The 16,881-nt window shown below is 36.9% G+C and overlaps 1 protein-coding gene across 2 annotated transcripts in view; it reads right to left on the bottom strand.

Moving 5' to 3' along the window:
* Positions 1–16,881, bottom strand: part of RRAS2 (RAS related 2) — a 72,235-nt gene that overhangs the window by 36,889 nt on the left and 18,465 nt on the right. The gene's annotated exons all lie outside the window — the stretch shown is intronic.

The raw sequence follows: 16,881 nt of genomic DNA, 5'->3' as shown, positions 1-16,881 counted from the left end.
ACTTACACAGTAATTTTTTTAAAAATTTCACTAACTCCAGGTACATTTTTAAACTGTTCTGCCATTTAAGTGTTCATTCAAAATTACACATCATTCCCCCATTCAAAGTGTGGGCCGAACGTCATGACTTCCTTCCAAAGAATATGGAAAAAAGCCAGAGAAGAGGCGTAATTTTACGGTGGAGAAACCAAACACTACCTCAGCCAGACAGATGGTCAAGGTCAACATCAACAGTCATAACGGTGCTGACAGAACACTGATGTGATATGATGAAAATGGCACTTTACCTTTGTGGTCTTCCTCCCCAAAATCCATAACTCCAGCTGAGTTACAAGGAAAACAGATAAATTCCAATAGAGAGGCATCCTACAAAATCCTTAACAAGTACACCTCAAAATGGTCAGGGTCATGAAAAACAAGGAAAATCAGCTAAGAGGAGCCTAGAAGACATGAAAACTAAATCTAATGTGGTGTCTTGGTGGGATGATGGAACATAAAAGGAATAATTAGGTAAAAACTACGGAAACCTGAATGAAGTATAGACTTTACTTCATAATACTGTATAAATATTGGTTCAATAATTACAACAAATGTACGTTTTGATGGAAGATGTTAATAATGGGGGATCTGGATATTGCCAGTATATGGAAACTTGTGTTTCATCTTTTCAATTTTTCTGTGAATCTAAAACAATTCTTTAAAAAAAAAAAAAAAAGCTCATTTTAAAAATTTAGGCGTTCCTGCTGTGGCACAGAGGGTTAAAGAATCTGAGTGCAGCAGTGGGGAAAGGATCCAGCATTGCTGCAGCTGCAGTGTAGGCTGCATCTGCAGTTAAGATTCAATCCCTGGCCAGGAACTTCCATATGCCATGAGTATGGCCATTGAAAAAAAAGAAAAAGAAAAAAGAAAAAAAGAAATTTACATGGCAGGCAGTCATTTCCAGAAAAATACTAATTAAGGTCCAAATCGGACTTTTCTAAACCCCAAATGTAAAAGCTTAACTTAAGAAAAACAACTAGATCCACTAAGCAGTTTCTTCTGTAACGAGATTACATCTAGATTTTTCAAGACTGATAACTAAGGTACTCAGCGGCAAGGTAAAGGAAGACTAGACATATCCCACCTTCTCAAGCAAACATTTGGTTTATCATGATAAGGGTATGAAAAGCCAAAGTCTCAATCACAGCTATTTATAAATCAGATAATTTTAAGCTAATGAAAATAATGAAAGTAATTCCTAAGAGGATTCTTTTCTTAATGATTTTTATTTATTCCATTACAGCTGGATTATAGTGTTCTGTCATTTTCTACTCTACAGCAAAGTGATCCAGTCACACACACACACATATACATTCTTTTTCTCGCATTAAGAAGAGGATTATTCTAAAACACAAGCCTTGAGCAAGAAGTCTGGCCTTTGTTCCATCAACAGGGACTACACATTATGTCCCCTAAACACACTTACTCCCCCAGTTCCTCATTTACAAAATGGAAAGTGATTTTAGCACCATACAGTACCCAAAGGATGCTCAAAAAATAAGTGTATCATAGATAAGAATGTGACATTCTTACTCTTTCACATCACTGGCACCTGCTAAAAGCAAGTGAATCAGGTAAAATGTACGTAATACGTTGTAAGGCAGGCATCAGTAGGATGCAAGAGAATCAAGCAAAAAGAGAAAGAGAAGGGGTACAAAGGAGAAGTAGAAGCAGCACTTTACTATCAGCAGCTACCGGGCCCTCCTTTTACATGCACAATGTCCTGATGAAGCTCCCATTTCAACTTATGCTTATTGAGATGATCTTAAAAATTGCTACAATGTAGTTCAGCAAAAGTAGGGGTTCTAAATGTAAATCAGACATTGGAGATAAAAATAAATGAGTATCAGTTCTTGCCCTCAAGGAGTCTATTCATTGTCAAGCAGGAGGCAAGACAAGAAAACAAACACCACCTTTCTTGACTCAAGGATGCCATCAATTAGAAGATGCATCCTAATTCCAAGAACATTAAAAGAAGATCTTTTTTTTAATTTGATCACGTCCAAGGCTTGCAGAAGTTCCAGGGCCAGGGATTGAACCCAAGCCACAGCAGCAATGGCGGGGGGCAGGGTATGAGTAGTTCCACAGATACTTAGTCATATGCAAGAGGAAAAACAGAATTCAAAATTTATACATCTTGCAAGGAACAGATCTGTTTATAAAAGGCAAGACATATCTGTAACGATGAAGAATACCTTTAGTAATAAAAATTACTAAAGCCAACGTGAATAAACTCATATTGACATTTCATTAAATTATTTGGGAAACACAATTCACAGGAAATTTCTTTACCTAAAGGAAAAAAAAAAAAAAAAAAGCCTTGTTAGCTAATGAGAAACTTTGAGAGAACTTAAGTTTTTCCTCTTGATCTTCCTCTACAAAACAAACCATAGCTTTTAGTGCATAAAGGAGGACAGCCGTAAAATAAATTTCTAAAAGAGAATTGCGTTATCTTCAGAGACAGTAGGAAAGAACAAAACATTTTCATAATATTCTTCCCTTCAGTCAGGACTAAAGCTCTTCTTTAGGACAGGAAAACGCTGTTGTTGCAAACTCCTTTAAGGCCACACAATATAAACCCTACAGAAGTATTTGCTGCATAAATGAAATCTCAGGCCTAATAAGTCCTGTTTGTATGTTTACTTCTTTTAACACTAGACTGCCCAGAGATGAGATGGCACCTGTTCAATTAGGTGCCCTAATGAGGAAGCAAAACCCTTCTTTCACAGCAGGACCCTTGTACCCAGCCAGGTGTGGCCCTCATTCCCACAGTCTCCCCTGCTGTGGTTATCCCAGCAGAGAGCCTGGCGGGGGCTGGGCCAGGCCAGGCCATGCCATGGAGCAATCAAGACAGAAGAAATGTTTCCAAAGGAAGGGAGAACAGTGTACAGTAACCCAAACACAGACATTTGACTGATTCATTCTCCACTTTTGGGGCTATTCAAAAGTAACTAAAAATCAGACTTTCAGAAAAATTAAGGTTCACACTTTCAACTTCAAGGAAATACATCTGAACATCTTAAGTCACATGTATTGGCTTGGCAACAATGCCTCTATAGAGTTTACTATGGGCCAGGCACTAAGTGCTGTACATATATTAACTGAAATCTCACAAGAAGTCCACAAAGTAGGCAGGTACCTTTATTACTGTCTCCATCTTACAGGTGAGGAAAAGGAGACATAAGAGGTTAAGTAATTTGCCCAAAGCCACAGGACAGTAAGTGGTGGAGTGGAGATTGATTCCAAGCAGTCTGGCTCAATTCTATGCCCCCAAACCACTGTATTATACTGAAAGCTACCTTCAGAAAACGAAATAAATACATTACCTCTAAGTTTCTCTATATTTATGAAGCAAAATGTCCAGACCTCCCCACAGACCTCAGTCAATCCTGACATTGGCAATAACTTGGCAAACAGCATTTTTCCTAGGCATGTTAGTATGACTTGCAGTGCAGTAAATGCAGATATAAACTATCCAGACTCCTTTCTGCCTTCTAAGAGCACAGATAACTACAAGCTTACCATACATAACAAAGGACTTCTCCTTTCCCTTTAAAGTATTATCAAAATCATCTCATACACAACACTCAACAGATAAAAGACCATGATTCCACCCAAAAGGCTTATGGTAAAGAGATACAAACATTGGTTTTATTTTTTCGGAGTGCAAAACAACTGTGTGATTAAAAGAATGAAACTTGCAGGATAAACAAGCAAAAACATAGGTAAAAGAATCCAACATGACAAGGTAAAGGGGGTTAGTTCCAATCAACCCACATAGTGAGGCTAAGATCACTCATATCTTAAGGTGCTCAAAACATGTAAACTTATCTGTTCAAAACAGAAAAAAGGCTCACTAGAGAAATAATAAGACTATAAAAATACTAACAACTCACTGTAATTATATTATCTATTTACAATGAACTAATCACTGTGAAAAAATGTTTAGAAACCAAGGAATGATATCCAAAAAAGTCACAGTGTGAGAAGATGATAAAGATGAGTTAAATAAAGATCTTTCTGCATAATTCAATTTGTTTATGTAGTTGTAGCATTGCCCACCCACCCCATCCCACAAAAAAAGCCACATTCATTTGAGGTCATTTTACCTCTTGCTATTTCCTTTGCAGTGAGTCTGCAAAGTTATGATGCATGGTAGTGATCTTATTCATTGAACAGAAAGCAATTGAGTGAAACATACAAGCAACTAAACCTCTGGCACTCTGTAAAACCACAAGAGAGCAACATCTTTTTTTCCCATGTTCTAACATTTAAAAGCCGTTTTCTTAAGCGGCAATCTACCTAGAATGACTGCCTGCTTGTCTAGAGTCACATGCTCTCTATCAAAAGTCAGACGTCAAATGACACTGAAGACTGGAAATTAATCCAGTCAAAATTTTTAAATACCCTTTTCAGCAATTCTCACTTATTTACTTGCACATTTAGCTAATTTCAATTTGTAAATAAAATTTATGTAGCAGAAAGTTTTTACTGTAGACCTTAGCCTTCAAAGCTTCAAAATTTCAAGTTGCCCCAGAGATTCCCCTCAACCAAATTTTTGTTTTCAGAAAAAGTTATGCAAAAACATTAGCTAAGAATGGCTTAAGATAAAAGCACCGGAACCAAACTTTTTCTCAAAGGCACTAAATATACTGTCAGTTTATATAAAATACCATGGATTAGCAAAATAAAAATAACAAATAATTTAACTGTATTTCAAAATTCATCTCTCAAGGCCCTGACAACCAATCATGTAAAGAAGTTTGAGGAGTTCCTGTTGTGGCTCAGTGGTTAACGAATCTGACTGGGAACCATGAGGTTGCGGATTTGATCCCTGGCCTTGCTCAGTGGGTTAAGAATCCGGGGTTGCCATAAGCTGTGGTGTAGATCACAGACTCAGCTCGGATCCCGAGTTGCTGTGGCTCTGGCGTAGGCCAGCAGCTACAGCTCCAATTAGACCCCTAGCCTGGGAACCTCCATATGTCTTGGGAACGGCCCTAGAAAAGGCAAAAAGACCACACACACAACAAAAAAAAGTCTGATGTAAAATAGGAAAAAAAACTTTGAAAATGTGAGCTCATCTTTGTGGTAACTTAAGCAACTTAATGATAAAAGATAAATTGATTGTAAACAAGTAAACTCATATGGATATTTTGAAACCTTTAGGAAATGTCCATACCATTTCTCCCTCTACTAACCAAACCACATCTGCAAGCACTCCCTTGTGGCTCAGAGGGTTAAAACCTGACTAGTATCCATTAGGTCATGGGTTCAATTCCCAGCCTCACTCAGTATCCACAAGCTGAAGCACAGGTCGCAGATGCAGCTCAGATCCTACATTGCTGTGGCTGAAGCCTATACCATAGGCCGGCTATAGTATAGGCCGGCAGCTCCAATTCAACCCCTAGCCTGGGAACTTGCATATGCCACAGGTGCAGCCATACAAAGAAAAAATAAATAATAAAATAAGCTACAAAGATATGCTGCACGACAGAGAATAACAACCATAAATGGAATATAACCTTTAGAGATTGTGAATCACTATGCTATATATACACCTGGGACTTACATAATATTGTACATCAACTATACTTCAATTTAAAAAAAAAGAATCAGAGTTCCCATCATGGCTCAGCAGTAATGAATCTGACTAGCATCCATGAGGATGCAGGTTTGATCCCTGGCCTCACTGAATGGGTTAAGGATCCGGCATTGCCGTGAGCTATGGTGTAGGTCACAGACGTAGCTTGGATCTGGCACTGCTGTGGCTGTGGCACAGGCCAGCAGCTATAGCTCTGATTCAACCCCTAGCCTGGGAACCTCCATATGCTGTGGATGCAGCCCTAAAAAGACATACATACATACATACAGAATGTCCACTATTGCTACATTATATTGGAGATCCTAGCTGATGCAGTAAGTCAAGAAAACAAAATGGTATAACTAAAAACAGATTACACTTGAAACAGTACTTAGAGTTGACTGAAAGACTGCTTCCTGAGTTATAATTCTTAGCTTGGTGCAAATAAATTATTCCACTTCTTTCTTTGTCTTTTCTTTTTTTTGGGGAGGGGGGCGGGGGCATGCCCATGGCATATGGAAGTTCCCAGGATAGGGACTGAACCCATGCCACAGCAGTGACCAAGCCACTGCAGTGATAAAGCCATATCCTTAACCTACTGTATCACAAGAGAACGCCTCCATTTCTTTCTTAAACACACACACACAAATTACAGTTGGCCCTTAAACAACACAAGTTTGAATGGCGTGGGTCCACTCACGCATGAATTTTCTTCAATAGTAAATACTACAGTACTACATGATCCACAGTTGGCTGACAGACACAGAGACCACCTTAACAGAAGGCCAACTGTAAATTACACTTGAATTTTTCAGCTATAAGGAAGGTTGGGTGTCCCTAACCCCTGCATTGTTCAGGATCAACTGTATTTGATATGATTATTTACAAAGAAAAACCTACGGAATATATAAAATAATTATAGGAAATAGAGCTCTGCAAGATATTTGGATATAAAACTAAATCTACATTAACTCCCAGCCCAAAAAAAGCCACTTCTGCATACAAGTCATTAGAAAACATAGGTTAAATACAAGATACCTTTTATAGTATCAATAGAAAATATATGATAACTGGAAATAAATCTAATATATCCTAGAAACTTATAGAAAAGAAACTATTAAGCTTTAAACAAAGGCTAAAAAGACAGAAGATACATATGAAGGCAAAAGCATTCTAGGAGTTCCTGTCGTGGCTCAGTGGTTAACGAATCCGACTAGGAACCACGAGGTTGTGGGTTCGATCCTGGCCTTGCTCAGTGGGTTAAGGATCCAGCGTTGCTATGAGCTGTGGAGTAGGTCATAGACTCGGCTGGGATCTGGCGTTGCTGTGGCTGTGGCGCAGGCTGGCAGCTGTAGCTCTAATTTGACCCTTAGCCTTGGAACTTCCACATGTCACAGGTGTGGGCCTAAAAAGCAAAAAAAAAAAAATTATAAAAGACAAATACTCAAATTCTTTAGAAGAAGTGAAGAGCATGAAAAATTTTTGTTTTGTTCAGTGCTATTTTCCCTACACCTACACAGTTCCTGGCATATCATAGTTGCCCAATAAATATTTGTACAGTGAAATTTTTATTGAATGGTAGAGCAGTGATGCTTAGCCTAATGATTCATGAAATTAAGACAGAGTGGAATCAATATAGGAACAGTCAAAAAAAAAAAAAAAAACAGAAGACCAGGTTAAAAAATCCACATACAGGAAATTTGATATATAAAGAAGCAGAATAGCAGGTCTAAGGGAAGGATGGAATACGCAATAAACAACGCTACAACAACTGCTGATGCACGTTATCAAAAAGTGAAATTGGGAGGAAGGAATTATAAATGACCTATAAGTCTATAAACATTGCATGCACTAGTTCTAGAACTGCCCTAGAAAGGTCTTACAAATATTGACTTTCTAAATATATTTAGATGCTATTCTAATTGAGAAAATATATGGTACTTTGCATGGGACAGTAATGCTTTAGTTATGTAAGTGCTTGCTAAATATTAGCTATTATTACATCTAAACCTTCAAACACCTTCTTGCGATGCCTTGCTTCAACTGCCTCCTAGCTTTATGAGCCTGGAAAGGTTACTTGATTTCTAAGCTTCATTTTACTCATCTACAAAATGAGCTTACACTAACACTTGCCTCCACCGAGTTAATGGTTGGAGGGTTGTTTCATTTATATATATATATATATAGAGAGAGAGAGAGACTTTTAGGGTTTCTTTTATTTTAGAATGCCATTAAATTTGTAAATTAACTTCTAGAATTGAAATAGTTAAGAATTTGAATCTTCAAATCCAAGAGTGTGCTTTCCTATTTATTCAAGTCTTCTCTGTAAACTATGGGTAGCATTTAAGTTTTCCTGATACATTACACATTTTTTAAGTGTTTCAAAGAACTGTCTTTTTTCTGCTGTTGTACAACAGATCTCTTCTTTCAATATACCTTCTATTTGGTTTGTAAAATGACAAGATTTTTGCATATAATACCACTGCCCAATTATGAAACAGAGTAGAGGCTGGGGAAGAAGCAGCAATTGATCCCACTGTGAGGGAGGATGGAGTTTAGAACCTCACTAGACATCTCTTGTCTGCTTCCTCAAATTTAAGACCTTCTATCTGGGAATATTGTAGGAAGGCCTTAAACAAAACAGACATATTAAAATCTCTCCAAGAGTTTGGTTTTCTTTCCTTGAATAACACTAAAAATGACCTCATTATCCCATGGCACAGAACATGAAAATAGTGGAGGTTTCAGCAGAATATAAGAAAATCTGAACATCTCAGGACATATACCTAATTCTTTACATATTTTTCATAAAACCAGAAACAGTAACAACTTAAAACTGCAAGTAATTAGATTACATGGCTTCTAAAATTCTAAACATTTTGTATACTGAATTTCTATGCCAGAAAGTACGCAATTTTTAACTATTTTACATGATGCTTTTACTTTAAATAAAAAGTCACAGCACATACTAGATTAAATTCAACTACACTAATTATTGTGAGAACAAAACTTTTTTTCAGGGAATATATGCTTTCCAAGACTAATAAAGTTTTGAAAAAGATCATATATATATTCTTTTATGTTGAATATTTACAGTTTCACTCGTTCTGAAATTTATTTAGTAAGCCCTTTGGAAGTTAAATGATGTTAAGAAAAACAATTTTAAGGGATAAAAGTTTTCCTATACCTTTATTCCAACTGACATGACAAAATCAGGAGTTTCACTTTAATTGAGGACACGGCTTCCAATAAGAGCCAATTATCTGTCCTCTATTGCGGGAGGTGGAAGCAAACCAAGCAGTTGAAACTCATTTCATATCTTAAATTTTCACTTGTTTAAACAGAGAAAAGAAACATTGTAAATCTATTAAGAGTAAGATTTTGCCATTCAGTTCATCTGTGGAAAAATAGGGACTCATTTGTTAAAAAAAAAAAAAACTCAGATGCAGTAGAAATAGCATATACCAATTAAGCCAAATTAAGTCAAAACAACAGTGGTGTTTTAAGACATAATATGCATGCATGAATTTCATTACAGAAGATATTATAGTTAGAACACCACTGAGTATACTCAAAGTGATATGTAAAAATAAAAATAGCTGAACAGAGGGTGGTCAAACCTCAAAACAAGTGCTACAACCACCACCCAGAAAATGCAAAATAAAGGAAGTTGTCTTCTTCAGAGTTAAGGGGAGGGAGGGGAGTCTCATTCTACCTACTAACTTTATTCCACTGGATATAGAGGGGTGGGAGGAGTGAGGGAGGAGTCAGCTCCAGTACCTTCCCAAAAGTCTGAAGACCACATACACATTGCCACTAATAACACAAGAAAAGGAAAGCAGTGTTGTGTTAGGTTCAGAAGCATTTTTATCACTACTAACAAAACTGCCTTTTCATTTGTAACAATAAACTTAGCAAACTAAATCTGCATTACTAGAGTGTACAGACACACATAACACATACAATACCTAAAAGGACCCCAAAAGCATGTGAGGATGAAAACCAAGATAATAACTGGTTATCTTACAAATTCTCACTTGACTTCACCCAAAAGACAAGTTATCAGTCAAACTGCAACTAGAATTGTGACAATATAAATTCATGCGACATAATCCAAACCACATAAATTCTCCCCCACTTAAGGAATCTATAAATGCTTTAGGGAAAAAGAAAATGTGCACTATATAATTTTAATCTCTTCCAACCAACTCTTCACTAGTTCATATATACTCACATTCATATATATTCAGAACCACAACTCATTAGAGAAAAAAAATCATGGATGAAAACTGTATTTACTTTATCTCCTCTCAACACACAAACACACACACACCACACACACACACACACACACACACACACAGCCAGTAATAAAAATAGATTTAAAATAACTAAAACACAGGTCAAACACAGAAGAAAGGAGGGAAAAATACAAAGAGGCCAAACTGAGACCAAAATAATTGTAATAAAATTAAGAGGCTTCCTTAGAAGAATCTCAACAGGATGTCTTTTTTCTTTTTAAATAAAACTAAATAACGTAGTGTTTTAAAAACACAAGGCTAACAATAAAGGGGTGAGCAAAAAAAATGCATTAAATTTAGTCAACAGAGGACAGCAAGGATGAAAACATCAATATCAAACATGGTAAAATTTTATTTGGCAAGAGCTATAGTGAGTTTAAAATGCCATTATGCAATAATGGAAACAAAATTATTCACAAAAAGTATAAATCAATGCAAAAACAATTAGAAACACTGCAAGTTTAGAAAAATGTCTATCGCGTGTAGTCAAAAATACAAGACCCAAAAGATATGAATAAAATTAATAATGTTTCATAACCAAATTTTATCATTTAAAAGCAGAGGCAAATTCACCACAACATGAATGAGGATTGGGCTTTAAGGACCTTCATTTACACAAATGTCTCTTTTCTCAAACAAATACTCATCTGTGTACATAACTCTGTATTTTTTTTCTTAAAGAGGGTTCGTAAAAATCACATAAGCTTCAGACCCCTCAACACTTGGCTCTGTCCCTGCCCAAAAGACAAAAAAAAAATCCTCTTTCATGACTAAAAATTCCAGGTCCCTAGTAGCCACAATGCCAAATACAAAATAAAACAATATATAATTAATTCCACTATATTTTATTTTCAGTTTTATAACCTGCTTTAAACTCCTACTTAACATTTCCACCTTGTCAAATAGTCTCAAAAATTAATTTTAATGACATGGACTATTATTTAATCCATCTTTAATAGTCTAATAGCCATGGAGACTATTTCCAAAATTTTGTTATTTTAAGTAACACTGTCATAAAATGTTGTACATAAATCTTTATACCTATAGAAAATTACTTCATCAGGAAAAATTCCTTGAAAATTAACTACTGGGTCAAAATTTATGACATTTAAGACCAATTCATTCTGTTGACTTACAATTGCATACACATATCCTCACATCTTCAACCTACAACAGGTAACCTTTTACTGATCTTTGTCAGCTGTTAATTTTTTAAAAAAAATTTTTTTTTTTTGCTATTCAGTGAGAGGTGAAGATTTAAAACACTGTATTTTGTTAATTGTCTGCTGCTCACTTGTCATTTTTCTTTTAACACATAAGAACTGTTTGTATCACCAGCATTTAATTTAATTTTCTTTTTTTTGGTCTTTTTAGGCCATACCCAAGGCATATGGAGGTTCCCAGGCTAAAGGTCGAACTGAAAGCTGCAACCGCTGGCCTGCACCACAGCCACAGCAACATCAGATCCAAGCCGTGTCTGTGACCTATACCACAGCTCATGGCAACGCCATATCCTTAACCCACTGACTGAGGCCAGGGATCTAACCTGCATCCTCATTGATGCTAGTCAAATTTGTTTCCGCTGAGCCACGACGGGAACTCACAGCCTTTTTTTAAAATATGTAACTGTGAGATGCCTAAAATTAATGAACCCCACACACTGAAGGCCACAGAGGCACCTCAATACCCCATTGGATAGTGTCAGAGAAGGCCAAGTAGGAAGCCAGGACTTTCACCCCCACCGACCAGTAAGTACTCTCTCTCCCCCATAGCATCAATGGAGATCATGTGGGGAGTCTGGAATTTCACACCCACACAGTAGTAATAAGGACTGTCTCCCCTCACTTCAAATTTTAATGGATCCTGGGTAAGGTATCTGGACATCTACCTCTACCTGGCAGTAATGAAGCAGCACCTCCACCTCCCTTCTCCTGTCAGAGAAGCATCAACAGGAGTCAGCTGATATACATGAGTTCGAGTAAGACCCAAGGCCTCAGAACAAAATACGTGCTAGTTTCAAAAGAAAAATCCAAAAACTGGGAAAATATCAAACTGAATAAAAAAAAAATGCAATCAAAAGATACCCACATCAAGATGACAGAGATATCAGAATCATTTGACAAAGACATTAAAGCAGTCTTGACAAAAATGTTTCAACAATTACAAGCATGCTTGAAATAAATGGGGGAAAAAGAAGGTCTCAGCAAAGAAATCAAAGTGCAGCAAACAAGTATGTCATAAAGGACCAAATGGAATGGGAACAAAACTGAAAAACAGAATAACCAAAATAACCAGAATGGAAGGACAGAAATAATCAATGGACTGGAAGAAGGGGGCGGGGGGAGGGGGGGGAATATATGCATATACATACACACACAATCTGAAAAAAGAGAAAAACAGGCTGGAGGGAAAAAAGAAGCAGCCCCAAGGCCCTGTGCGACTATAAAAGACCCGACATTCATATTATCAGCATATGGGAAGGAGAAGACCAAAAGAATAGGGCTAAAAAAGTACTTGAAGAGGGAGTTCTCTGATGGCCTAGCGGGTTGAGGCTCCTGCGTTCTCACCGCTGTGGCTCTGGTTGCCGCTGTGCGGCATAGGTTCAATCCCTGGCCCAGGAACTCCCACATACTGCCTGTGTGGCAAAAAAGAAAAAAAAATGCATAAAAAAAAAAAGAGAGAACCTGAAATAAACGTTGCAACTCTCATTTAAAAAAAAAAAAAATTACTTGAAGAAATAATAGCTGAAAACCTCCCAAATTTGGCAAACGACATAAACCTACACATTCAGGAAGCTGAGCAAACCCTAAAAAGGTAAAAAACCTGAAGAAATCCACACCAAGGCATATCATAATTAAATTTCTAAAAACTCCTGTTGTGGCTCAGCAGTAATGAGCCCAACTAGTATCCATGAGGCCGCAGGTTGGATCCCTGGCCTCGTTCAGTGGGTTAAGTATCTGGCGTTGCCATGAGCTGTGGTGTAGGTCACCGATGAGGCTTGGATACCACACTGCTGTGGCTGTGGCAGGTAGCTACAGCTCCAATTCAACCTTAGCCTGGGAACTTCCATATGCCTTGGGTTTGGACCTAAAAAAGACAAACAAACAAACAAACCTAAAAACAAAGAAAAAATCTTGAAGACGAAGAAAAACATCTATCTACAGGTGAAAAACAATTAGAATGAGTGCAGATATCTCATCAGAAAACATTAAGACCAGAAGCGGTACCACTTTTCAGGCGCTGAACTATCAATCCAGAATCCTACATCCAGAAAAAACATAGCTTTCAGGAAAAAAGGTAAACAGAAAAGAATCTGTCACCAGTAGATGTACTCTTAAAGAATGACTATCAGGAGTTCTACACACAGAAAACAATAAAAGAAGGAACCAAAGGAAGAACAGCTAGCAAAAATATAGACAAATACATGTTTTTCCTTCTCTTCAGTTTTCTAAAGTATGCCTGAACACTGAAGCAAAAATTATAATACTATCTGATGCAGTTCTACATGCATATACAGGAAATTTTTTAAATTACATAAATAGGGACATAAAGGGAGGTAAGGTTTTCATACTTCACTGCAACTGGTAAAATGACAATACTAGTCAACTATGATAAAAGGAGATGCTAACAGTACTTGTGGGAATTTACTTTTGTGGGGGTTCTAGGTAAAATAAGCTGAAATCCCACAAGTACTATTACTATCTCCATTCTACTGATGAGGAAAGTTAAGACTCAGAGAGTACATAGTATGTATGTACTATTATGTGGTGAATATGAGCCTCAATTCCATAGTCATCTGGTTCTAACTCTGACTGATTTTTTAATTTTATTGAAGTATGGTTGATTTACTATGTTTTGACTGATTGATTTTTACTGCATTAAAAAAAAAGGTTCCCGGGATTAAAACGTCGAAAATGTTGATGGGGAAAAAATTTTTTTTCCCCTAACCTCTAAAAGAAATTTAGCATTTATTTCAATATACCACTGTAGCAGTACCAATTACTGTCAGCATAGGTATCACAGACATTTCACATAATAGCTGTTGCAAATAAATCAGAATAGCATTTACACTCAATATGCATTTAAAGAGACATTTGTTTTTAATACTTTGATAACTATATTTAAATGTAATTTGTCTCCTTTATAAACATATATATTATACATTTTAAAAGCAGCATTCTGAGGAGTCCAGAGGCTTCAACATGATGCCAAGAGACCATTATAGCAAGCAAAAAAAAAAAAAAAACTCAAAGACCCCCTGCCAGTTGAACATTTTCCTAATGCTGTTTATTACAAAAGTCTTAATGGACCACAGCTTCCACTTGCCACCAGAATGGGAAGGATGGCTCTCCTTACAAAAAGATACCAGAAAAAAAAAAAAAAACAATAAAATTAAACCATGCTAGAGGCAAAACATTTTTCAAGTTCCCCAAAATCAACACCAAGAGTCTTTATGTGACATTCAGAATCCATCCAAACTCACCAAGAGACACCCCTGAAACTTACACTGAGTTAATTTGCAAGTAACCCCCCATAAAGGAGATAATTCAAAACTCTAAACTCAAGAACAAGGGCATTCATTCCATTTTCCCCAACCTTTCACCTCTTATCCACTCTACCCCACCATTTCCTCTTAAGGACACCTTATATTACAATCTATAAATCAAAAGATCTTCTTTATTGAGGGAATCGGCAACATCTAAGTGTACATACTTTCACACTGAAGAACACAAAATTCCTTTCCTCTCCCACCTTAACTCTCTGAAAAAGCAGAAGTAGCCAAATAAAGGCAAAGCTTTCAGATAAACAACCATCAACAGCATTTTTTCTAATCCTATAATCATCCAAACCTGGAAAAACAATTCCTTTCATTCACAAGGCCCCCAAATAGGAAGCATATTTTATATAAATAATCCAACCCCCAAAATTTATCAACTTTTGATGAAAATACCCTAGAAATTACCCATTTATATATATATAAATATATACATTTTTCTTTCTTTCTTTCTCAGAGCACCTGCAGCATATGGAAGTTTCCAGCCCAGGGGTGGAATCCAAGCCACAGCTGCAGCAACACCAGATCCTTAACCCACTCTGCCAGGCCTCAGCCAGGGATCAAACTGGCTTCGCCAAAAGAGACAAGTCGGATCATTGACTCACTGCGCCACAGCAGGAACTCCATTGCACATTTTATAAATGAGTAAATTTCATAAGCAAAAATGTTTAACAGTATGTAGCACACAGCACAGGTCTAGTAATACTCTAGATTTTCTTTAAATCCTTACACCTACCTAAAACCACACTATGTGATCATTCATTTCATATGTCTACTAATAATTTAAGAATTTTATGCTGGGAAGTTAAAGGTATCAGTTCTTTATACAGGAAATTTAAGGCAAAATGAATCATCAGTTCCTGTAAGCAAGAAGATGAAATCAGATACAATGCTTTGGAGAGAGAAATCTTCAGAAACTGGGTACAGTAATTTTAAAAGCAAATCACAACACATACACTTATACATTCAGACAAAACAGTTTTGCTCACAAATACAACTATCAACTTCTTAATGTACTAAGAATTATACTCAAAGTTTTATTTGTTGTTTGAATAGCCAGGGGGGAAAATTCTTTCCCACTCTGAAGGAAAACCCCTAAAGAACACACTTGTGTCTTGTCAACCAAGTCATGATACCGAACACCAAATGAAAGGCTAAGAGTTTCCATTTGACTACATATTTAAGTCAATTTAGAGCACATTTCTGTTCTTAAATAACCATAAAATATCTCAGAAAACATTATGAAGAAAAAATACTGACTATGCATACCTACCTCCCAACTTAGGAAATAAAGTATCAGCAATATGATTGTAGATCCTTATATGTCCTTTGATAATCATAGTCCCCCCTCCACCTCCCACCCCAAAAGGTAATCAATACCTAAATTTGATGTCTGTCATTTTCCTGCATTCATACAACAGTGGTTGTAAAATGGATACCTCAGTCTTCTGAAGCTACACAATAGAGAGAGGATGCCATTACAAATCTTGGGCCAGACACTAGCTTTCATTAGTGCCATCACCAGCAGTTTTAGTAGAAATCTATCAAGTCACCAAGTGTGCTTGATGAAACCTCACTTATTCTTTCCTCTCCTCACCTCTCCCCTACTCAGTGCCCCTCCCATATTGATACTGATAATAGGCACAGAAAGAATTTCATTTATGGAGTTCCCATGGTGGTTCAGTGGTTAACGAACCCAACTAGCAACCATGAGGTTGTGGGTTCGATTCCCTGACCTTGCTCAGTGGGTTAAGGATCCGGCCTTGCCATGAGCTGTGGTGTAGGTTGCAGATGCAGCTCAGATCTGCTGTGGCTGTGGCTGTGGCATAGGCCTGCGGAACCTCCATGTGCCGCGGGTGTGGCCCTCAAAAAAAGATGAAAACAAACAAAAAGACAAAAAATTTCATTCATTACATGAGTATGTATCACTCTTTTTAGTTCCCTTTTTGTAAGTCTTGGTATTTCTATTGCAGTTTAAGATTCCTAAATCTGCAGAAAGACTACTATACTCTAGAATCAGGAAAACCAACTTAAATCATAGCTTCACTGTTTACTTGCCACAGGAACTTCAGCCAACCACTTCTTCCCAAGCCTCCATTTCCTCATCTATAGAATGTAAATAATGATGACCACAACAATGTCAATGCACCCTTCCAGCTATAAAGGGTTGTTGCTGGTATAAAAGGAAAATCACCTACCTAAAAGTTCTCTGAAAACTAAAACATTATACAAATGTAAAACACTGTAAACATCACAAAAAGTAAATGCTGTTATCTTAACAATTCTTAAGGAAGAATTGATTTTAAAAGTTTAAATGCAGGAGTTCCCGTTGTGCAGTGGTTAACGAATCCAGCTAGGAACCATGAGGTTGCGGGTTCAATCCCTGGCTTCCAATCAGTGCGTTA

This window comes from Phacochoerus africanus, chromosome 4, assembly GCF_016906955.1.
Source record: "Phacochoerus africanus isolate WHEZ1 chromosome 4, ROS_Pafr_v1, whole genome shotgun sequence".
Lineage (NCBI taxonomy): Eukaryota > Metazoa > Chordata > Mammalia > Artiodactyla > Suidae > Phacochoerus > Phacochoerus africanus.
Note: the sequence above shows the minus strand (reverse complement) of the source record. Positions and strands in the feature narration are given on the sequence as shown.